The sequence below is a fragment of the Crocodylus siamensis genome, chromosome 1 (genome assembly GCF_052110815.1).
Source record: "Crocodylus siamensis isolate JL-2025a chromosome 1, ASM5211081v1, whole genome shotgun sequence".
Taxonomy (NCBI): Eukaryota; Metazoa; Chordata; order Crocodylia; family Crocodylidae; genus Crocodylus; species Crocodylus siamensis.
In genome coordinates, this window is record NC_143395.1 from 411,473,607 (window position 1) to 411,496,383 (window position 22,777).

The 22,777-nt window shown below is 45.1% G+C and overlaps 1 protein-coding gene across 4 annotated transcripts in view; it reads left to right on the forward strand.

The window, feature by feature from the left end:
• The first annotated feature begins 7,799 nt into the window (after nt 1–7,799).
• Nucleotides 7,800–22,777, forward strand: part of TENM4 (teneurin transmembrane protein 4) — a 757,738-nt gene continuing 742,760 nt past the window's right edge. For 3 of the 4 annotated variants that reach the window (XM_090030685.1, XM_090030687.1, XM_090030688.1), the window contains exon 1: nt 7,800–8,005. The gene's annotated coding sequence lies outside the window, so the exon portion shown is untranslated. Of the gene's footprint in view, nt 8,006–8,399; nt 8,466–22,777 lie in introns of those variants that run through there. The other variant, XM_090030686.1, reaches the window with a different exon arrangement.

Consider the following 22,777-nt stretch of genomic DNA (forward strand, 5'->3'; position numbering starts at 1 on the left):
AGAGTATGTAAGTAAATAACAGAGGTTTTTTTTTTTAAACTTCTTGGACGGTCTGAATTTGCAAAAGTCCTGACTTTTATACATATATTCTTAAATTTGCAATTGGACTTTTACATATATCTATTTTAGGTACCAGGTGACCACAATGTAATTTATTTCTCTGTGGTGTCATGGCTCTGTCTAGGAGTAATGTAGCAAAACAGAGAATTGAACCTCAGTTTCCAGAGTCCTAGCCTGGCAGTAATCCCTGGACCATGCAGATGGAGACTAGTGAAATCAGAGCCAGAATTAAGCCTGAAGTCTCATCATCCTCATTTTTCAGAGCAGGGGAAACTCCCAACCTTAATGAGGATAGCTCACTTAATATTAACAGCATACTTTGGTTATGTTGGGTGCTGGGCTGTTTGTGGTAGTATTTATTTGTGATGTGAGAGATTTACTTCAGATTAGTCCCTGTAGCTGTATTGCAGGGGTAGGCAATTATTTCAGCTGAAGGGGCGCTTAACATGTTTTGGTGAGCTGCCGAGGGCCGCACACGTAAAATCTTCTAGGGGATACCATTTTCACAAATGAAAAAGAAAAAAACAAATCTTAGTCTAAAAATAAAACAGCTACTGTATTTTAATCTGATTTAAGAAATAACTGTTGTCATTTATGAGATATATGTTTTTAGTAGTGTATATAGAGGTGATTGCATAGTAGCTCAAAATAAAGTCTTGCTCTTGTATATTGTGTGTGTGGAGGACATATGGGAGGAGTGAGTGCGTGCATGTGTGGCAGAGGGCTGACCATGTGCTAGATCTCAGGAGCTGGCCAGGGCAGAGGGAGGTAGTGGGGGAAGACAGGGGGCACGTGCAGCAGCGCTCGCCCAGGCACTCCAGTGCAGGTGTCCAGTGGCGACGCATAGGGGGTGCATAGGGATGCACGTGCACCCCCTGACTGGCCTCTCTCACCACTTAGGCGATGGGCTGGAGGAGCAGGTGGGAGCATCGGCCGATCACTGCAGCTGCTCCCAGAACCGGCCGCGGCCACCCCCAGAAGCGGCTGCAGTCATCAGCTGCAGAGATCGGCCATCACAGGATCAGCCATGGGGGACTGGTCGGAGGAGGGGCATGTGCCCCTCATGACTAAGGCGGCATGAGTCGCCCATGCATATGTCTGTCCGTACCCATCCGGCCCACGGCTGCCCTCACAGTGCACTGTGTGGGGCCAAGGTCTACCCACTCCTGTGCCCGCCAATGGCCCTAGCCCTGGCCAGCATGCACAGCTTCCCAGCAGGGCTGCTCCTGGTACAGCTGCGGCTGCAGCCACCCTCGTACTGCTCAGGTCCCCTCACCTCCGGCAGCTCCTCCTTCTCCTTTCCCCAGTGTGCTACTCCAGGCAGCAGGTAGCACAGGGAATCAGCAGCGATGGTGGGGACGTGTGCCAGGCTCCACACACCCAGCCAGGCTGCAGGGAAGCTGCAGCCAGGCGGCTCCTGCCCCTGTGAGCAGGGCTCCAGCTGCTTTCTGCCCACTCGGCCGCCCACAGGTGACTGCTTATTGCACCGGGAGGCCTGAGTAAGAGCAGTAATACAGATGTGGCTGTGTTGGTGAGCTAAGGTAAGCTATCTGTGGAAGCTGTATAGAAATGTATAAATATGGGAAGAGAAGTGAAGGCTCTGCCCATTCCCTCCTCACCCGCACAAAGAGGAGAACAGCAACTCTGTGGTCACTGTTCTCGATCCTTCCACATTCAGGGTCTCATGAGGTAGATACCCTTATCCCTTTGTGTGGGCTATCTCCTTTGCTGGGCATTTAGCAGGACTCACGATTAAGCCCAGAAAGACTAGCAAGTAACATAATTGGGTGACAGGGTTAGTAATTCAACGGAGCTCTTCTGCATCCTGTCCCAGTATCTTATGCACAGACCCAACTCTCTTGTCTCCGGTGATGCTAGAATGTGCTCACATTGCCCACCTCCAAGGTTATTAATTAGCTCAAGGAATTTAGAGATGCTAAGATTATTCTTCATTTTATCTAATGCACCACGTGTTGATGGCAGAGGGCCTCTGATTAGGCTGCTTTTTTGGTAGTACTGTGACTGTTCTCAAGGGAAAGGGTTGGTTTTCATTTCTGAATAATATACCTGATATATTTGGGTGCTCTCGAGTGAGCTAAATATAGTTCTGCTACCAGGATGAGTGTGCAGAGAGGCATGTCAAGTTAGTAGAGTGAGGTGGCATTATCTAAGAATGAAGTGATGATGTCAGAGTTTGTGGCAGTGACGTAAAATGTCCTTCACGGCTGTAGTAAAAATAGAAAGAAAACTTGATCTCAAACATTGTTTCTTATTCCAGATATTGTTTGATATTTGATATTTGATATTGTTTGAATTCTAGTTCAAGTTGCCATTTTAAATATGTTCTTACGTCGTACCCTTTATCCTGCCACAAGAGGTTTTCTTGAAAGCTCTGTATCAGAGCGTCCTCATTCACAAATCTAAGCATGGATCATTATGAAAAATACTAACAAAAACTGATTCTGTAGCCTGCCCATTTGGTACAGTGAGGTGAACAAAATATAGCAGATGTCAAATAAAGGCGCAATATTAGAGTGCTTATAGTTCGGGAGGCCTTTAAATGTGGTTATGGTTACTTATGCAGAGGATATCAGGTAAGTTTTGGAGTTGTTTAGGGCCATTTTATTCTGTCTCCTGGAGTTTAAAAACTTCAATATCTATACCCTGTTTCTGGAGAAGAAAATACACAAATGGAAGGGAATAATTTGGTCCGTTGAGCAATTTGTACAGCTTTTGGCGTGATTCTCACCTTCCATATGCAAATTTTTTCCTCCTGGAGTAAGGAATTGAGTGGGATTTCTGAAGACAAAAGAATCCTGGTCCTCCCTAATTAGGATGAGAGAACCCGTCTCTCGTTTGAAGTTGGCCCCATATGGTGTACACAACATGTTTATACAATAACAGACCGCATTATTTGAAGAGCAAGCGCCTTTCATGCATGCTACATCCCGAAATGCCTTCTGTAGTAAAAAAAAAAAAAAAAAACACTTACAGAGTTAAAATATAAATAATTCAAATGAAGAAAATAATAGGCCTAGGCAAGGGAGAATACAGACCTATACACTTTCAGGACCCTACATCTAATTGCCTATAAATAATTGTCTCGTACACATTACCCATAAGAGTGCACAGTCCCTGACAGAATTATAAAACTGGATGTCAGCCGTGGAGCTCAGCTGCTGTTTGTAAATGGTTGTAACTCTGCTCTTGATTTTTACTGTGCTTACCGTATATAGTTTTGTTTTATTGGCACTGGACTAGAAGCATATCCTACAATAAGCAAGTAAAAGGGTTTACAAGTATACGGTCCCCATCCTGCAATATTTATTCAGGCAAGAACCAGACCGACTCAGGATTTTTGCCTATGCATGAACTAAGAGTTGGGCCCAGCTTCATCAGCATCTCTGTTACCTGTGCGCATTTCAGCGACTCTCATGTTTAAAGCATCGTTGTCTGCAATGAGGGAAAGCAGGGTTTAGGGCACGGTGCTATAGAGTGAGCTTCTGTGAATGACCTGCCGTCTTGAGGGTAAATACAGGACCCTTGCTCAGTTGTGTTACCTTCAAGCCCTGGGTTCAGATCTTTGTGTGGCAGGCCAAGAGGAAGTGCAACATTCCCCACTGCCTGGCATCTGGCTAGAAAAAGGATGATTTCATAGATTTCTAGGGTCAGAAGGGACCTATTAGATCATCACGTCCGACCCCCTGCTCTGGACAGGAAAGAGCACTGGGGTTAAGTAACCCCAGCCAGGGGCTTGTCTAATCTCCTTTTAAATGCCTCCAAGGTAGGGGAAAGCATCATCTCCCTTGGAAGCCCGTTCCAGATTTTCTTCCTGAGGATAAGCTGATCCAGCCTCATGTACGGAAACACCTCCCCTTGCACTCCATGGACATGGTCATGGAGCCGCCGATGAAGCTGCAACAATGAAAGATGCACAGGCTTTGGAGGCAGCATCGAACGGAGGGGACGGAGGTGCTGAAACCACATGTGTAAGGAAAGATTTTGGCAGGAGTCCTGAGTCCACTTCTGACAAATGATATAGTCTGACCAAGAGGAGGGCCTGCCAGGTTGGCCATAAAACATCTCAGTGCCTCTACTCCAGCTCTCATCCACGAGGAGGGTTTTGAATTTCCATTATCCCACGTGAGGGAGATGTGGCTACAAATCTGGGATCCGATCCAGCTTCCTCTGCGTGGACAGGTCTCCCTACACACCCTCAACTGTCTGCTTCATTTTTTTTTTAAGCCTGTAGTACAAACAAGTAGCCTGGAGGCATATTTTCCTGCTAGCTTTAAATGCACCAGCATAGAGCCATTAGCCCCCATGATGCATTGGCACAGATGTCAGTGCAGGCTGCATGAGCCATTGGGGACGATTCCTACCTAGGCCGGTTGCTAGTCTGTGCCATCCACTGCTTCCCTCCTGTTTGTTGCCTGTGTTAGATAGGTGGCGACTGGCTTGGTTTGCCTGCTGATCTTACACCCTTGTCTGTAATCCTATACCCTTGCTCGTGTGCATTGCCCCATTAGCTTTACCCGGATGGTGCACATAGGTAAGGGTGGGAGGAACCAACATTCATAACTTGATTTTGTAAACCCTTCTGTATCTGAATTTTCCTGTTGCCTTAAAGGGGATTACTCTCGTGAGCGAACACTTGCAGAATTTGTTTAGTGATAGAAATGGTTTGCTCCTTGGGGCAAAGAGGGAGAAGTGGCACGTTTCTGTATCTGGATTGCAGAGATCCTACCAGATTTGGGGGTCTTCTCTAAGCAGAACACAAGAGATGATGCAGGATATGACTTCCCATTTAAAAAGAGACCTGATTAGGAAAAATATCCCATCAAATAATGGGCACGTGTTGTTGTGCTGTCTGAATCAGTGATTCATCCCCCTTAATTAAAACACCAGTAAATGCATTCATGCCTTTTTATTAACCTCCTGAAAAATATTCTGTAGTAATGGTTGTCAGCTGGCATGGCACCTCTTGGAAAGGGCATCCCAATCAGCAAAAGGCACCTCAGCTGCTGAACTTCTTCAGTGAGACACCTTTGACCACAGCAGATGTTGCTACTTTGGGCTTGATGAATGGGAACTTTATGATCAGTGTTTTCATTGTTTTCTGGGAGCAAATGTCAGCCTGGAAACACAACCTGACATCAGGACCATTAAGTGCTAATCTGAACAACAGCTTCAGGACTTGATCTCCTTGTCCTCTGGAGCACAAGGTCTAATGGGCTAATGCATTAGTCTTTCTAGTCACCTTCTTGCACCACAGACACAGCCTCTTAACAAGTTGGCAAAAAATGCCCCGTTTTGGGAAATAATCTTACCAAATGCCTAACCTTCACGTCAAGCATTGCATTGTCGCTTGTCTGCTGTGTTGCAGAACATGCACATGGCACGGCAACTGAGGCTGGCAAAAGCATTTGAAAATGAACATCTTTACAATGACGCACTCCAAATCTGTATGCCACACGCTTCCCCAATCAGGGTAATTTGTAGTGAATTGAAGCGGGGGAGGGGGAATTTTCCTAAGCAGAGTAGTTTTCCCCACTAAATTTACTATTGTTCCATTTTTTTTTTCTCCCAAAAGCATCATTGTCTAGTTCAGTTAACAAGAAAAAGCCAATTATGGGATGAATGCTGATCTGTTAAATGTGGATTTAGCTGCCACTGTCCTAATGGGTCCTTGGGTGTTCAGCTTTCTATTAATAATTTTGTTTGAAGTATTAAAAAATAAAATAGCTGCAGTGAACATTTTGTCAACATGGACAAACTTCAAAAAGTAGTACAGAGCAGTGGGAACCCTAAACAGACAGGGGAAGGCAAAAGTTAGAGGCAAGTGCAAGTTAAAATGTTCTACTTTCCTTTTCTAAAAATCAAATGCACACTGCTCATGTGACTGATTTAGTATTGAACAAGAAGGGGAAAATTGCCTCTTGGCATTTAAATGGAAATGTTTCTTGTTCAAAAATTTTGGAAGCTTGCACACTGTATGATTTTTGAAAAGCTTATACAATTACCATTGAATTTGGATGAGGTATCTTCTAGAAGATGCATACATTTCCCAATTAATATCTGCCCTTCTAAAGACCCATTCCTGGTTTGGAATGTATTCCAGAATCGATAACGTCAATGCAAATATAGTTCATTTTAATATATACAATTTAAAAAGCATGAATAACAGCAGCTCTTTTGCATAATAGATTTTTGCATTGAGAATTCTGCCGCCTATGATGATCCTCTGATTTACTGTGTGCCCTTTCACTCTGATTTCTGGTTTGGATTAAAATATAATGGTACCTGCTTGCTCTTATCAGAGGATGGAAAGAGTAGGATGAGAGCAGGAATGAAAAAAGCAGGAGACTGCAGGTTTATTATTCTGTAGTTTAAAGGCATTGCATTATGTATCAGTCTTACTGGCAGTCCTTTTTTACAGCGTGGTTTTGGGGCCCAACTTTGCAGTTGTCCTGCGTGTGAAACTTTCCCAGAATTCAGCTTCTTTTATCTTGCATCACGTCCTTTGTGTCAACAGCTTTGGGTGCTGTAAACGTACTCCGGTGCATGTGAATACACTAGGAGTTGCAGTCCCTGCCGTGGACCCTGTAGGTAGCAGGGACTCGGATGAAACAGGTCAGGTTTGTATCGCATAGTGCATGATGCTTCTCCCCTGAGACCTTTTGGAAACCATGGATACATCGTTACTGAGAGGTTTCATAGGCGAGAATTTTGAGATGAGACTTTAAGAAGGTGAGGAGAGGAAATTGCAAGTACAAGGCATCTGGGGTTTTGGCCAGAATACAGTTTAGCTAAGGACAGGGATCTAGTCAACAAGATGTGCCTTTATAAAAGCAGCTTCTCCCTGGCCTTTGGACGTGCTGGTGTGTGTCTCACCAGTAGTGAATCCAGTTGTGTGTATGTGTGTGGGTGGGGGTCTCAAGTGACTTGCCCAAGGTCACACGGGCACTCACTGTCAGGGCCTGCAACTCCAAGCAGTTCCTTAATCCCAGATTCCCCTTCTCCTTTGCAAATCTGAGCTGGCAAAGTGTTGATTTCCCAGCCCCTAAACACGTTCAGGAGGATAATTAAAATCACCAGCCTGGCGGCATTAGCCTGTCCCCTCATTCAGAAATCATCTTAGAAGCTCTGGGTCTAAAAAACGGGGCACGTTTCCCCCTCCCTCTGGTTATGTGTGTTTAAAAAAAACCCGAAAATCTATGTGCCTGGCATTAGAGACATGATTTAAAAAAAAAACCAAACAAAAAAACCCCCCAGGCTCCTGCCAGTGCTGCTATTTGGTGATCTTGGAGCGAGGGACATGAAAGTCCAGACACAGGGCAAGGAGTGTAACTAGTGGCTGGGAAGGCAGAGCCTGGCATTACGTGCGTGGAGGCTGCAGCAGTTTGAAGGGAGCCCAGCCCCAAAGGTGGAATCCAGCCCGGATCGGAGCGGGAGGGGAAAAGGGGGCCGTGCTGGGGATGGAGATGGAGCTGCGAAGCATCACCTGAGCAGAGCCTGCCTCCCCCCTGCTCCTGAGTGGTGCAGACCGGCTTTGAATGCATGTGTGCTTGTCATTCCCAGGCATTGTAGGATTGGTTCCTGCCTCCCATTCATGTAACCTGTGTGTGTCTCTCTTTCTCTCTGTGTATGTGTGTAACGGAGGGAGAGAGAGGGAGAGAGAGGCAAGGAGAGGAGGGGAGGGGGGGTGGAAGCTTTAAATAAAGCCTTTGGATTGCAGCTGCTTGTACTGGGCAGCCTTACCAGGGACACTTTCTGCCAGGGAAGAAGCTGGACCGGTCTGTGTGGTGGTGGTGGTGGTGGTGGTATTGTTCCTCTGCCTCTTTTTAGGATGAGCTCCTGTGCCTGGCTGTAGTTGCCCACTTTGGGATCCTGCTGAGGAGCTGTACCTATAAGTGGCTTTGCACTGGGGAAGCCTGCAGACATGGTAAGCTTGCCTTTTTTGGTTTTTTTTTTTTTTTTTGGCCGTGGAAAATAATAATAATAATAAAAGAAGGGCATCTTGTATTTCTTCCTCCAGCTTTTTTCCTCTTCCCTCCCCCATACAGTCTTTCCACAGCTCTCTCGAGCTGTGTGGATTTTTTCCCACCTCTCCGACCCCCTTTTCTGCAGCGAGGCACTTTTTCACCTCCCTCCCTCCTTGCCTTTCCCTGCCCTGATCCCCCCTCCTGGGGCGGGGAGCAGGAGCCCCTCAGCCCCCTGCATGGCTCTGCTTTCCCAGCCTCTGGCAGACACATTCCAGGCTGCTGCTGCTGCTGCTGCTCCAGCTCCTTCCTTGGGCACAGTTGTGCAGCTGTATACAGTTCCTGGAGCTCATGGCTCAGTGGCGGGGAGATGCTGGCTGGATTATTGCTGGGGACAAGCTGCCTGGAGCCTGGACAATTTAGGTGTGTGCTGGGTGTGTTTGGGAGGGTTACCTCTTCCTCCCCCCCCCCATGCATCTGGATCAGTGTCTAGATCAGGTCCCTCCAGCAAGACTGGGGGAGGAGGATGGAGACTGGGAGAGGGCTGTAGCTGAGATGGGCTCCTGGAGCAATCAATCCCTGTTATCATTTATTAAGGTGGAATAGCTGCAAAAAAGGGAGAGAAAAAAAGAGCCCCGTTGTTTCCCATTTGCACAGACCCCCTTTCAATTTTTGTGCCCCTCTCTTCATCCTTTAGGTCCTACATGCCCTGGTAGTGCATGTGTGCACGCGTGCACAGTGTGTGTGTGTGGGGGGGGAGTGCACACATTTGGACCGGTGCTGGAGTTGAGGTTGTGTAAGAGGTCCCACATTTTGAGAAGGGTGGATTCCCTCCACCCCTTTATTTTAAAAATCCATCTGCTAGACTACAACTTGCATAAGAAAAGGATTTGTCTCCCATTTCACATGCCTGCTATCTGCCTTGCTTCCCTTCTCCCCCTTCCCCCACCCCCCCTCAAAAAAAAAAAAGTAGTTTGGCACTTCGGAAGGGTTTTTAATAACAAAATACCTGACGAAACATGTCACATTTTAGATTTGTGTTAGATTCAGACGTCTTTACGAAGCGTGGTTTTATTACAGAACAGGAGCACGCAGACTCCTGCTTAACCACGCACTTATCTGTAGTCTCAACATTATTTAGTTTCTTTTAAAAAATGAATTCATGGACTAAAATGGCTGGGAGACTGAACTTTGGAAGTGGCCACTGTTAACACAAATGCAGTACTTTTTGTTTTAAAGAAATGCTGTGAGTATTACATCAGGAGATGTTTATTTACGCTCTAATGCCGTACTATAATGGGTTGAAAGTCATTATAGTTTCAACCACATAAACAAATAGTATGTAGTTTGAAAATGATTGGGAAATATGCATTTATGCAATAGTCTTTCCAGTCTATTGGCTGGATTATGCACATCTTCAAAATATTTTATTCATACATTCAAAGTAGGTCTGCCTAAATATTTATTTACTTGATGGACAAGTTTTTTGTTGGGTTTTTTTTCTGTTTCTTTGGCATCGATTTACTTACGCCCTTCCAGGAAAGTTTTTTTATTATTTGCAAGAGAATCCCAACCTCTTCCCACCTCCCAAAAAGTCGTCCCCTCCCTTCCCCCCAATCTTTTTAGGTTTTTATTTTGCATCCCTGCATTAAGCTTTCATAACCCAAAATGAGACTTTAAAGTTGCAGTTGACTCTTTCCTTTCCACATAAACTTGTGCTTCAGCATTGCAGGTCATTACATGTTGCTGTGCTATGGACACAGAAGTTGTGGGGGAGGAATTATGGCACTAAACAACCCGAGTCTAATATATTTCTGTCTGTCTGACCCCAGTAAAACGGCTTGCTTCTAGGGCGGCCCCTCCTCTCCCATGAAAAGTGTCATTCCACCAATGTGTGCGCCATATGTGCTTGCCATAGCCAGGATCTGCTATGTGTGCCTGGACAGCACCACAACCCTGCGTACCAGCCGTGCCTGGACGCATGTGCCCACATTGGCCCTGGGAACAACAAGTCAAGGGCGGTAGTCCGCTCTAGCAAACCGAGCTTCCTTGGGAGTGGAGAGCTTTGTGGGAGGATGGCACCGAGTCAGTAATTTGTATTTAATTTATTTCATTGGCCTTTGAGGAGCCAGACACCTCCTACTTGGTGTCTCGGTCTGTAGCACTTGCATAGGCTCAGATGAAGAAACCAGAGCGGTGTACATGTTTGTATGTATGGCAGAGGGAGAATAAAAATCCCTCTGCCCCTTACTATGCCTGGCAAAGACGAGGACTGAGGGTGGCAGGGCTGGGCATGCACACTTATTTTTATTTTTATTTTTTTGTGGGGGGGAGTTGTGCTTGTGACAAGAAGGCGCTGGTGTTTCATAGCTGCCTGGCTGTTGTGAGTCTCCTTCCCCTCTTATTCCTAGATGCTAGCCTTTTCCATTCTGCTGGATAAATCCTCCCAGGCTGAGACTGTTCGGGGCCATTAGGATTTCCTGCTGCCATGATCCTTTCCCGGGCGGTTCAGAAGCAAATGCTTGTGCAGGGGAATGATCGGTGCTTGTGCCCAGCAGATTTGGAGGGCGTGTGAGGTGCTTGTGTGGGTGGGTGTGTGCGTGCGCGCGTGTGTGATGGGGGGGTCATTTACTCTGAGAGCTTAGACATGCTTGGTGTTTTTGCTTGCTTCAGGGGTTGGGTCCTCTGCTTTTGCACACCGGATTTCCTTGCGACAGAAGCAAGGGGGGTCTCTCTGTGTGCAGAGCAGGGGTGAAGGATGTTTGCAAGCAACCTGTTTCCTGCAACCTGTCCCCAAAAGCCACTGAGATGGAGAGCTCCTGCCGTAGCGTACATAGCAGGCAAGCATGTGTCCTGTTCCTCCAGCAGCTGCTGAGATCAGCTTCTGTTGCGCTCTCCCTTTCCCCGTGAGTGTGTGTGTGTGTGTGTGTGTGTGTCTTTGAAGGGGGAAGGAGCCGGCGTGTTCACGTCTTGTGCAATTTACTGGAGAGATCGTGGTCTGCGCATTGGAGGGGAAAACATGTTTTGGATCTGGGGGGGCTTTCTCAGACTTTCTTCCTTTGGGGAGCGTGGCGGGGAAAGAGGAGCAGGTCTCTTCTTTGGAAAGAGTTGCCTTTTAGTTGTCTTTTCGGTTTAAAGGGGGCGGGAGTAGGCAAAGCTAACTACCTCTGTTTTTAAGCAGGAGGGAGATAGGGAGGGATACTGGGGAAGGGGAATGGGGGGGAGATGGAAGAAAGAATCTAATTTTGATCTTCTCTGGTGGTTTTGCTAAGCTGGTGGCAAAGGGAAGACTGCCCTCTGTGTTTTTGCAGGTATGGGGTGGACTTGTATTCTGTTTTTCTTGAAACAGCCCTCACAATGATTTGACTTGCCGAGCTTAACTGCAGTACTTCCATCTATTTTGTAGTCAGGCAGTAGCGTGAGAGTTTTCTCTTCTTTCATTTCAGGGGGTCTATTCTTGTTGTTTTTCTTTTTTCTTTTTCTTCTTGTTTTCTTGGTTTGTTTACCTGGAGTGCATGCCAACCCAAATGCCGTTTCATCCTCTTTGCAGTGTGTCCAGTGTCTCAGTTAAATAAGTCTGTCCTCCTCATTTTTTTTTTTTTAAATCTGATATTACACCATTGCTCTTCCCAGGAAAACATAACCAAGCACTGAATGTGGTTCCACGTTAAATAGCCAACACACTTAAAGGAAACTATCCTACTTTTCCCTGGGAAAGTCATTTCCAGTTCTGTTAGGATTTCCGCATCGTTGGTTCATTTTTTGACAGAATCGCATCCTTGTAGGAGTGCAACCATGATCTTATGTAACTTGATATTTCTAGATCAAAAGTTACAAACATTGCAGTAATAGAGCAATGTGGCAAGATGAATGTCATGTGACAAAAGAGATTTCTGATTAGGACCTCAGGTCAACTGGGAGTTTTCACATTCAGTGCCAACATAATAGTTGAATAAAGAGCAAACCTTCTCTTTTCTTTATTACCAGAACCTTTTCTCTTTGTCTTACTGCTTTAGGTACTTAAGGCTCTAAACAAGCCCGCTATGTGCACTTAGAAAAAAGCCAACATAATATTGAAAAGTGAAACAATTTGAAATTGCCTCTCCCAGACTTGATTTAGAGAGATGAAACTGTGCATCAACGTCGCTTCAGATTTAAAGACTGGTGGTTACCTGCCCGGCTACAAGGTCTATCAGTCTAGCTCATTGTAACTAAACGTTAAAATATTCTATTTCTGCTTTGAACTGACGGGCTGGCATTTCTGGGCACCTTGACAGAATAACATGAATTACTTGCCAGTGAATTGGGTATTCATGGATCTCCGACCAATATGGTTTCACAGGCAAAGCTTGTAATGAAATGTTGTTTTTTTTTAAATATATGTATATATTTCCACTTTCACGTTGATTAAAAATACATATCCCTGAAATCTGATCGTTACCTGAGCTGCTTTGCTGGGAAGGTGTGGTTCGATGAACTGGTACATTACTTGCATTTCCAAACCGGCAAAAGGGTATAATTTGGATTCTTCTGTGCCATGCTACTGTCACTGTGCTGATAGTCAAATTATTTTCCTAGAAATATGCTTCTTTGCCAGCTCTCTTGAATCACTCTTTCCAGTGCATCTTTTTTAAGCCAGCGGTATAGCTGAAATATGCAGAGTAGGGCAAGCTTGCCTGTGTGGAGTGACAAGCCCGTCTTGCAGAAAGTTGACATTCTTTGGGAAGTTTGATCCTTTTGCACATAAAACCTTATGCCTGGCACATAGACTAGTGGTGAATGAAGCTGTTTGTTCTGTAGAGATAGTTAAACACCAGCCTGTATTGCCCTGTTGAGCATTCACAAAAACTTTGGCGGAACACTTTTGTTTTTAATGCAAAGATTATCTTAAGAAAGGGCTGTAGCCGCTGACACGTGTTCATGCAGGAGCACAGAGGTCCATTGGAGGGTGGCAGAAAGTATTGGCAAGCTGGAGAAAAATAAAATAGAAAACCAAATGAAAAAATAACAGTTTAGATTTTGGGTCCCAAACGAAGCTTGACGTTCAAGATTATCTTAAAGGAGATAAGAGGGGGAAAAAATCAGTGGGAGAAGTTGCTGATGGCTTGTTTAGGTGAACGGACCTGCTGAGCCACTTTACCAATTCATATGTATCCATCTATTTACATGGGGAGAATTCAATTAGATTTCATTGTTTGCACCTCCGACTGTTGGCCGGTCATACGTTCTACAGTATAGGAGAACTGCTGTGGTTCAGGATTCAGCTTCACAGCTGTAAGTAAGGCTGAGATACTGGCAACATATCTCATACCGAGAGAGAGGTAGTTAATCTGAAGTCAGCCAGATGGCAGGGTAGCAATGCACCTTATAGACTAACTCACAGACTAGCCCTCACTGCAGATCCAGAGTGCTGGAGCCAGTCTGGCGTGGGTGCCACATGCAGTCTGCGCACCAACCTGCCTTGTGCGCTGTATCTGGTGCATGGAGGCAGCGTGATACACTCCTCACATGGCACATGCATCGCATTTAGCACACGGGACCAGTCTGGGGCACAGGCTGCATATGGCATGTAGGGTTGGTCTGGTGTGGGCACTACATGCAACACATGGGGCTGGTGTATGCTGCATGTGATGCCCTGGGCCGGTCTGAGAACCACGGGCAGCACCATAGGCCCGACGATAGGACTTCATGGGCAGTATCTTTGGCACCCGTGGACTAACTGAATTGGAGCCATAAGCTTTAATGAGCAAGAGCTTGCAGCTGATGAAGAGAGCTCTTACTCACTAAAGTTTATGCTTCTCTGATACATTTAGTCCATATGACACATCTCTACCCTACCTTCTGCCAAAAAATAAATGCAACACGTGTAGTTGAAGGGTATTTGATAATCTAGGTGCTTGGATACTAGTTTGTCTTTTAAAAAAAACCCACAAAAGCCAGTGAGTCAACTGTAAACAAAGCCATATTGTCCCTGCATACTCTAAGTAAACAGAAAGCACATAAAACAGTTTGAAAAAGTGTTACTAAGTTTGCAAAATTGAGCACTCAGGATTAGGCCATGGCAGAATTCAGACTGCAACCCTCTTCCATGAATTATGTATGTATAGTCTTAATCAAATCTATAGTTACGATACAGTCCTAACAGACATGATCACATCCAATTTTTCTGCGAGACCCATGCCTCGTCCAGTACAAAGCATAGCGGAAGTTCACTTAATGAGCAGCTGTACATTTGCCCCTGCCCTTCTTCATTGTTCAGTGGGTGGTCCCAGTGCCTCATTCACTGCACGCCATTCAATATCTTTGCTTCTAATAAAATAACACATTTCCTTGTGGACTTCCCCATGATGTTCATGGCCGTAGTATCCTGTAGGATCCTTGACAAACTTGAATAAACCCCCCCAAGTAAATGCTAGAGAATAAGTTAGAGATAAATACTTGGCTGGGATGGTTTAGATCAGGACGATCCTGTCTTGACCAGAGTGTTAGACTCAGTGGCCTTGTGAGGGCCCTTCCAGTCCTATTTTCATATAACTGTGCGCCTTATTTAAAGCTGGAAAGCAGGGACGTGCCAGTAGTAAGGTCAAAGATATGTACCAATTTGGAGCATCTAGTTGAGGTTTCTCACAGAGAAGTGTTGGTTCAGAACACACCTCCCATTAACTTCATTTGCTGATGTGGGTGCTCCTTACTTCTGTACTGACAACAAGGATCTCAGCTCAACTCTCAGAAAAACAAGGCGGATCTCAGAAAACGCACGGTGAGGACCAGATTCTGTTCCAGCTACTGGGCTCTGATAGGGGTTTAGATACTTCAGTGTGGTCCTGTCCCACCCTGCTCAAGTCCATGAAACAAATTTGCTAATAGGAAAGGTATCTTAAGGGTGATCAAAAGTAGATGCATGAATACAGTTCCAGGGCCTAAGACAGCATAAAATAGCATCCCGCTTAGGGCCCTGTGTTCCCATAGACACCTAGCAGGTGGCACAGAATCTGGACCTTTGTCAGCATCTGCACAAAATTTGACTTAAGAGACTTGCTGAGCATTACATAGGACCTCTGTGGCAAAGATAAGTGCAGAATTCAGTTCCCCCTGGCATCCTTCCACTGCCTTGACTGCACAGGCGACTTTTCTCCTCCTGGATTTTGGTGTCTTATTTATTGTCTGCTTTCTGACCTCTGCAACGGATGGGGCAGGGGTTTTACAGAGCATGGCTTCCTTTATGACACAAACCTGAATTGCTCCCATAGCACATGCACTCGTTGCACTCAGTGGCTGTGTCCCCATGAGCAGGAATGTGCCTTTGCAGAGAAAACCGTCACTGCTAGTTGTCCCCAGGGAATGCCCGTGCACATGTGATCTGGTCCTGGGTAGGGTAGGGGAGGTTGAGGCCAGCACCTGGGTTGGCCCCGGAGCCTTACCTGGGATCCTAGGGGCCTCCCAGGGCTCCAGTGCTGGTGATCCAGGGGTGCAGAGTCTGGCCAGCAACTGGAGTGTGCCTCTGGCTGGCCAGGCTCTGGTTTCAGATGGCACATGCTGGCGCCATGCGCGCCACCCTGCTTTGTTCTAGTACAGGATTATTTTTTTTGATGCCAGGATCTCCCAGTGTCAAAAAACCCTCTGTGCTGCAAATTAGCAGTGAGGTTTGTAGCTGCACAGACGGGTCTGCCACAAACCGCACGTGCACGTTTAATGGGAAAAAAATGCATTGAATCATGCCCCCGTGTTTGATACACTTCTCATCTTGCCTGGCCCATGTCCTCGCTGCATCTGATGAGGCAGCTTCCTCCTCCATGCTACATGGGATCTGCACAGAAAGCATACGGAGCATGAGAACGGCGGTCAGTCTCCTTTCTCTTCTGCTGCTGGAAACCAGAGCTGGCAGAATAAGTTGCAGCCCAGTGCTTTGGTTGTAGGAAAAGTCCTGCCCAGCCTTGAACATGCCCAGCATAGATGGGCTTTTCAGAGATGTTAGCTGGGGAGCTCTACAAAACATCTACTGAGCATTTATTTGCAAGCTGAGACACAATTTAGACAAAATTCTGGGGATGTCAAAAGGCACAGCAGCCCTGACACAGAGTATCCCCTGCCAAATTTCAAGTCTCTGTTTCACAGCATCAAGATGTTAACAAGTTTCAGGGAAAAGGTCTTGATATTTTAACATGGGCAAAGTAGCACTTCCCCCCTTGCCTTGTGTTTAAAAACAGCTAAAACATTTTGATTGAATTTTTTTTTTAAATGCAGCTTAGCAAGGAACGTATCAGTCAAAACAGTTAGCTTAGTAAAGTTATAAGCAACTGAACATTGATGATAATATAAGAAGTGTCAGGCAGCTCTAATGATGGGCTGTGCCACCAGCTTTACTTGTAAATAATACATATATAATGAAATTTGAGTTTTTTGTTATCTTATGTATGTGTGGCTAGCAGCTGACAAAGCCCCGAGCTTCCTGTAAAAGAAGGGAATACAATTAATTAGAAGCCGACAAAGCTACATCAAAGGGATCCCACATTGCCGGATTTGTAGAATGGGATTAAAAGGAAAGAGATCCCAAGAGAGGTTGCCTTGACAAGAGCAATCATACAAATTTCCCAGCATCGCACCTTCATGCTCATTGTCCTTCTGACAGAAGAATTGTGGTGGAGTTAACAGTATTCAATTGCTAATTCTGATTAGTAGAAATCAGAGCAAAAATATAGAAAAAAGAAATGCTTTCTTAAGAAAAAGATAGACTTTTTAGCTATCAGCTTCCGAATAAGGAGGACCATTAACTTTGCGCCTGGTCCAATGCATTTTTTCATACTAGTTTTTTCAAGGCAGATTCAGAGCCTCAGTCTCATTCATCCTAAGGTTCCCTTCATGCTGTTCTGGCAGAGCCTTAATGTAGGCCTCTGTTACACAGAGGCTGCAAGCAGATGGACTTTTGTCCCGAGACAAACCATTTAATCCCAGGACAGCGTGCAGGTGTTCAAACGTCCATGTCCATTGTTCTGGGATAAGTCCTAAGATAAGAAGTACTACCAGTTTATCCTGGGACACTACAAAGCATGTCTGAACAGTTATCCGGGGACTGTAGCATTGAATCAATGGCAGAAAAGTGGCAGTGCATTCAGCCGCTCATTAAACCCTGTTTAAAAGTGGGGTGTGCATACACGTAAGTCCTGGAACAAACACAGGCACAACTCATCCAGGGACCAACGCAATGTCTGTTCCTAGCCGTGCACTAACTTTAAACTTCCTTTTATGCTTCCAAAGTGGTGTAAAATGACTGTAAGGTAGAAGAGAAGAGGGACCTCAGTCTCCTGAAGCTTACTTCCTGTCTCATTTGATTCACAAGGTGTCCTTCATAGTCTTGTGAAGCACTAAGGAAACTCTTCCTAAGTTTTCTTCTCATGTCGTTCATGCTTGTGGTGCTTTGTCACTCTTGGGTAAGGGCTCCCTTTTACAGTGGCTGAACATCAGAACTGCAGTTTTGTAGCTTCAGATGGAGATTGAGTGAATGATGGCATGGACACAGCATTCAGCCATCCTGTAGCAGTTAAAATTCTGGAAAACATCTTTTTTTCTTTAGTCTTCCTTCTTGAAGCAAGGTGTGTATATTACTTTGGGGCATGTGGTATGTGAGTCAGTATGGTATCTTGTGGGCTCTTTGGATGGGAGAATGAATGGCCTTGGCCAACAGGTAGAATTGAGCATGAGGAGTAATAGTTGGTGGAGAAGATTAAGTGGCCCCAATAGTGGAAAAGTAGCCTCCCATTGTAACCTTTATTCTTGCTTTCCAGAGGGCAGCCTGGACAGGCATGTGAATGGCAAAACACTGTCATAAAGTAGGAAAAAAAACTTTTCTATCTACCTTTCCATCCTGCTTGTGACTACAGACTGTAGAGTTTCCCCTCCAATAAAGTTTTGGTCTCTCACCTACTATGGAATAGGTAGGTTCTTCTACAGTTCTTTTTAACCACAGTCCCTACTGTTCCCTCAAGCAATGTATCATTTCTACAGCCCCCAGCCCTACCTCATTACTTCAAATTGAACACTGGTTTGTGACCCAAACAGGAAGATAAATCCCTTGTTACTGATAATGAGTTGAGGCCAGTTCACCCTATCACGGTGACTTTTTTCCCCCACCTCCACTTGCTACGATTTGCTCCCTCAACTCCCAGGATCAATCCAGACTGCTGTTAAAGCATCATTTCTGCATACTTTGTAAATGTATTCAGGACTTTTCCAAGACTTGTGACTTGCAAACTAGGTAGTGAGCGGCTGGGTCTCAGGACAGGTGTATGAAGACTGCAGACTGAAATAGTGAGATTGTCTGTTGTTTGAAAGTCAGAGCCATGTATTCAGCACCTTTGGAAAATACAAGGAACATGAGAAAGAAATTGCTCATGCAAAAGAGGCATGCATGGGACTGTGTGGAGAAGCTGCCGTTAGCATGATTGTACTTTTCAAAGAATATGGTCATGATTATTTATATGCTTAGAAAACCAAAGCCAAGCTATATCTCAGTATGATAAACAAAAGAGAAGATAGACTTAGTGTTAAGAACCAGAAATGGGAAGAATTGGATTTTTGTTCTCCTTACTGTTTTAGATTAGCTGTAGGACCATGGCCAAGCCTCCTGGGCCTTTGTTGTCAGAAGTCAGCCCTCATGTTTGGATACCTCTGGTTTTTTGGCTGGGAGCATTCAAGGCATTTACAGACTCGGGTCTCGTGGACATCACACTGGACATCCCACCTTAGCAACCAGTTTTCAGAAAAGACAAAAGAACTTATGGACCTGAAGTGCAGGTCAGATCAGCAGTGGATATGCTAGTTATAAAGAGGGGGAGCAGTTGCTGATTTTTCCAGATTTTGAGTTTCTCCCCTTTTTGGACGTACAGCTTGGGGATTCTGTGGCTGGCCTAGAAAATGCAGGATGCAGCATTTTAACTATTAGGAAATTTCACACTCATTGTTTTTAAAAAGTTCAGAATAGTTGAATCCAGTAAGACTGGTTGCACAGAGCACACTACCATTATTCCTGGATTCACCAGGTCAATGGGGTTTGGAAGTTATGGGATACCCTCCGCAATTCTTTATGAGGCCCTGCAGCGAGGCACTCATGTAAAACCCCAGTGGCCCCAGTGTGGTTCTTGGTGGACTTCCAGTGGTCCAGCCATTGTATCAGCTCAGGTTGGAAGGCAGAAGAAATCACACCTGCGGACAGGGTGGGAGGAGCCCCTGTTTCCCTCTTTCCACCGGCGCACACACCACATTTGACTCAAAATGTCAGCTGTTTGCAGATGCCGGAGCCAGAAGCTGCTGATCACGGGCTCCAGGGAGTTGTAGTATTATGCACCTGCATCATTTGTTTTTGCATGACTTTATATCTTCTGCATAATTAATGTTTTGTTGAAAAAAAAAATTGCGTTTTATGTCTACATCTGAGGTAATCAGGCAGCAAGTGTGTAGCTGGAAGAAAGGAATAAAATCCAAAGGGCTATCAGACTGACATGAGGGTGAGGTGGGGAATGTGGAAAGGCACTTACCAACTCCTCTGAAGCACCGTGGTGGCAGCTCCGCTGAGATTGCACCGCTTCTGCTATGTGCAGTGGAGATTGCCCAAGTTTCTAGGTTTTTTTCCCCCAAGAACAGTGAACTATAAAAAATAATGTAATCTCCATGCTGTGCACAAACCTAAAAAAATGTCTGGGTTAATTCCTGCGCACTTACCTCCCCAAGCTCGGAAGCACACACGCTGCTGACAAAGTGTGTGCATGCTCTTCATTTAACTAATCCTCAAATATATTTATCTGTCCCTTCCCTCTATGCAAATAAAAATACCTTGAGTAAGCTTTGCAGACCTTTCACAGGCTATACGATAGCTTGCCTTACATCATATTCCCGTGAATATTTCATGAAGGCCTTTCTAAATGCATGCTACTCTTTCAGACTGTGTGTTTGGGAGTGGATATTGTACCATGGAGTGTTTTTTTTTTCTCTCTCTCTGCTTTGGTGGGGTTGAGCTGGGAACTGGATGCCTTCCATTGGCCTGGAATAAACAGGGTTTGGTATTAAAAGCACTCCAGCCAAAATTAGGGCCATATCCAAAGCTCATTAATGTGAATTGCATTGACCTTAATGGGCTTTACATCAGGCCCTTAGCTCTTGCCAAAGCACAGCGTTGGTTTCCTCTCTACAGAAGCATCAACTGGCGATGAATATCCGACTGCTGGTTGGGAAATAGCTGTGATTGTCAGTGCCCGACTAATTAAGTGTGCTAGAATGAGATGGTGGGTTTGGTTTTTTGTTTTTTTTTTGTATTTTTTTTTTAACGTCTCCAAGCCAAAGCTGCTGTAATGAAAACATGTAGAGTGTGGTGTTTTGTAACTATTTTTATAACTACATCAGACTTGATGTTAGTGGCTTTGAATTATTTAACATTTTTCTTCCTCAGCTGTCCTCTCCAGTGAGTTTCCATTGCAGGGCTGGAGTTGTTGTATAAGAAACAATGCAGACAGGCTGGCATTGTCTACTGGGGGGGAGGGTTCCCTCCCTTCTCCCTCCTGCTCTGTTTTGTTTTTTTAAATGTATTTTATCCCTTCTGCTGCTGGTGAGGGGATTACAGGCCAAGGTATTAAATCATGCTGACCAGTGTGTGCTGGAAATGAAGTATATGCCAGCTAAAGACACAACTGCAGTTTTCTGCTTAAGCCACTGAACGCCCATGTCTGTCATAGGAGGAGCCAAGTATTCAACACTCAGTCCATTCAAAAAACATTATTACATCCCAAAGGTAATTTAAAACCACATCTGTTAGAACCATATGTGGGGGAAGCACACCTTTTCTTTCCTTTTTCCTTTTTATTTTTTGTAAGTTCCAAGTTATCCTCTTGGCAGGGTTATCTTCACCCTGGGTCTCTTTTAAAATTTAAGACTGACAGCCATGCAATGCCTGGAACAAAAATACCTGATTGAATTGAACTCTTATTTTTTCCCCTCCCCTTATATTTAATGCATAGGCTTTTAACAGCTATCTCAGAGTAGATGTCCAGCTTAGATTGGGATCCTGCTTCATGCCCTACAACCCGATATTTGTTTGCATTTCTGGGACGCTAGAGATTTTGCATGTTTTTTTTCCCCAGCTTTGCTTTAACAATCTGTGACCTTTTAAAAATGGCTCTTTCAGGCAGTTCGAACTTCTAGGTTTTCACTCGCCTGGCATCACAGTTGGATTATCCTGTAAAAGCTCCAGTGTACAGATCTTAATGCCTTATCTTACAAGCATCCTGCCACTATTATTTCGCTGGTAACAAGCAAGCACAATCTTGAGGTTCTTAACTCGTGACCCGCTTGTGCTAATAGCACCGAGCCCCCTTTTAGGGGCGACAGCTGTTGGGGCTGAAGAAAGCTTCCTGGCAGCGTCCATTTTCACTGAAGGGAAAGTGCTTGTGTTAATCTTTTCGGATGTGCAACATGCACCAGGCCAGCTCAGGTGGCCAGCGTGTACAAGAAGTGAGGTGCTCGCAGGACGTGCGTCTTGCTAGAGTCCATGTGCTCACCTTTCCCCACATCTGCGCTCCCTCAAAGTACATGCTGTTGCCTTTGGTTTCTAAGTTGTTGGTAAATGTATCAAGGTAAAGGTTACACATCAGCTTGAGGGATGCCCTGCAGTTTCTGGCTTTTGTTCTTAGGACTCCTGTCTTGGGCACTGGTGCCAGTGAGATTTGGGCTTCAGTGCTGCATTGACCGTTGCACCAGCTGAGTTCAACTGCTGTGGTTCAGAATTGGTATAATGCATGTTCACCAAGTACCTTAACTAACACATGGGCCAACTGCAGTGCCCTCGTGGCAGTACTTTCTCAAGTACCTGACCTCAGTTACCTACTCTGTTGTACATGGTACTTCCTGAAGAGCTAAATGTGTAAGGCCTTTCCCCTATGTGGAACCTTCTCCAACTAATGGGACTCTTTGGGCACGTCTACACATGCACTTTAATGCACAGTAGCCTATTTTGCTATGCGTTACAGCATCACGGCAAAATCATACGAATATGCTAATGTGCAGTAAAATTAGTCTACCTTGCATTAAGCATCACTGAAAAAGTGCATGCTTTCACTATTGTGCATCAGGGCAGCCTAATTTAGTATGTCACGTTAGAGGTACTAAATTGAATGTGCAGTAGCAAAAGTGCACTGATGAATGTGTAGACACACCCTTTGTTGACATGTGCAGATCCTTGACATGTGGAGGATCAAGCCTTTTGCTGTGGACTACACCTGTCTTTGCAGGAGTGGTGGTAGAGGGCCTCCCTTTCATTTCAGAAGAGTAAATTTGAACAACCATGCCAAAGCCAGATCCCAGTGGACCTGTCTGTAAATAGGTACCTGGTCATTTAGGCTGGGAAGTCAGAGGCAGCTGGATGCAATGTTACACATTACTCCCTTGTATACTGTAAGCTATAGAAATGTCCCCGTTTTACCCTGAAGCCCTGTGGACTGCCAGGCACAGGAGGAATTTTTCCTTTTTGTGTTTCTTGGCTTCATTCCCTATGTTAAATACAGGATTTTGAGAGAGACCTACAAGCAAAGTGGTCTGGAAGTAGGTACATGTGAGAGGAGTTTCATTTGAGAAACCACCACTCACAAGATACAAGAGTTTTGTCTGGCTTTTGCATAGTGTGTTTTACATCAGACTCCCCACTCCAAGGCTTTCTCTGCCTTCTTAGCTAGGCAAAATGTTAGTGATGAAGG